At 38.6% G+C, this 2,210-nt stretch overlaps 1 pseudogene; it reads right to left on the bottom strand.

The window, feature by feature from the left end:
• Positions 1–202: 202 nt before the first annotated feature.
• Positions 203–1,802, bottom strand: LOC112828838 (ADP-ribosylation factor 4 pseudogene; annotated as a pseudogene).
• Positions 1,803–2,210: the final 408 nt, after the last annotated feature.

Genomic DNA, 2,210 nt, shown 5'->3' with positions numbered 1-2,210 from the left:
TTATTAAAGGAAACTAAAATTTTGAAGTTACCTCCACTGTTATACATATGATAGCAACCCATACCTTATTTCCAATTTAAACAATTAATAAACTCACTAAGACCTGTATTATTGTTCACAAAATGTAATATATGCAAATTAACTTTGCTAAATAAGAAAATCCATTTCAAATATCTTCAAGACTCAAAAAGAACACACACAATTACATATTTTTAACATTTTATTAGGAATAATTCCAAATGGGTTATGAAGAAAACTTACTGAGTTTGATGAGTTTTCCAAAAACTCTTAATGAAGATATGTTCACCGATAAACAAAACATCAGCAGAACTGTCATATACTGGGCAAAGAGTCAGGCTGATACCAAAAAGCAACATGCAACATAAAAAACATACAATATAAAGGAAGACAATCTGCTGGGTATTAAAAATCATCTCAATATGAACTCTTTGCAACCAGCACAGAACCTAATTAGCTATCAAATCCAAACCACACTAAGGTAAGCTTGGCTGATGAAAGCCAGGATTCAAGAAGGGGGGTGGAAATATAAGTTCCTCAGTGCAAGAGATCTGAATAGTGTTTTGGAGCATTTCCCTGGCTGGTACAAGCAGTATTAGAAGATCTTTTTGGCAAGGGAGAAAAATAAATACAAATGGAATGCTACATTTTTTAAATCAGCAGCCTGTCCCAGGAATGATAAAGGTGTCAGTAAAGTAGCAAGGAGATAACTTTAAAACATTATTTCTCATGGGCTCAAAAAACATTCAAAAGGGATTTATTTAAAGGTGTCACAATAGCTATGTCCAGGCATTTAGTCTTAAGGGAATTACAATTAAAAGAGGACACCTTTTTCCCAAGTTAAGGAGAATTTCTTTAAAACCAAGCATATTGCTAAATAGCAATATTATACTTGGTCAACAATAATTGGCAACAAAATAAGTTTAAACCCTGTAATATTCTGCCCAAACCAGTCCCAGATACTGTTTAATAACCAAGATGCAAACTAATTTTGTTGTAACAAGCCTAGACCAATTCTATCAAATGTGTCCTTGGTTAGATATCCAGTTTCATTTAACGTTTTGAAAGCTCGTTTGAGAGCCAGTCAAGTCCCTCATACAGACCAGTTCCTTGTGTAGCACAAGTGGCTTGAAAATACCATGTTCTGTTACGAAGAGACTGAAGACCTAATTTATCTGTCATTTCACTGATGGCCATAGCATTTTGCAAATCCTGTTTGTTCGCAAAAAGCAGCAACACTGCATCTCGCAACTCATCTTCCTGAAGCATTTTCTGCAGCTCTTCAGCTCCTTCCTGAATTCTTTCACGATCATTACTATCTACCACAAAAATAAGACCCTGGGTGTTTTGGAAGTAATGCCTCCAGAGAGGCCTAATTTTATCTTGTCCACCAACATCCCATACTGTGAAACAAATGTTCTTATATTCTACTGTTTCCACATTAAAACCAATGGTAGGAATGGTGGTGACTATCTCCCCTAACTTCAGTTTATACAGAATGGTCGTCTTGCCAGCAGCATCCAATCCAACCATCAAAAGGCACATCTGCTTCTTGCTGAAGAGACGGGAGAAAAGGGAGGAGATGGTGAGGCCCATGGCAGTAGTGGCACTTGCGATGGGCAGGAACAGAAGGGGTTTTGGGGCGTCCCGGGCCTTCTCCTTTCACGTTCCCAACAAACTGAGCAAAGGAAGAAGAGCTGAGGGAGAAAGAGGGCGGCAGAAGCGGCTCGCTAGCTGGCGTGTCAGACGAAGCTCTGGAACAAGAACTAACGGGGCGCTGCTCGACGACTAGGAGTTGATCTCATTTACAATCACACCCAAAACCGTAAGATACCTAGGAATAAATGTCAATCCTACCTAGAGCAATCTACACATTCAATGCAATCCTTACCAAAATACCAACCACTTTTTTCAAAGAAATGGAACAAATAATCCTAAAATTTGTATGGAACCAGAAAAGACCCTGAATAGCCAAAGGAATGTTGAAAAAGACAAGCAAACCTGGCGGTATCACAATTCCAGACTTCAAGCTCTATTACAAAGCTGTAATCGTCAAGACAGTATGGTACTGGCACAAAAACAGACACATAGATCAATGGAACAGAATTCAGAGCCCAGAAATGGACCCTCAACTCTATGGTCAACTCATCTTCAACAAAGCAGGAAAGCATGTCCAATGGAAAAAAGACAGT

The sequence above is a fragment of the Callorhinus ursinus genome, unplaced genomic scaffold (assembly GCF_003265705.2).
Source record: "Callorhinus ursinus isolate GAN/ISIS: 27379988/994484 unplaced genomic scaffold, GSC_fseal_2.0 scaffold13, whole genome shotgun sequence".
Classification (NCBI taxonomy): domain Eukaryota; kingdom Metazoa; phylum Chordata; class Mammalia; order Carnivora; family Otariidae; genus Callorhinus; species Callorhinus ursinus.
This window is presented reverse-complemented; position numbering and strand designations above follow the sequence as displayed.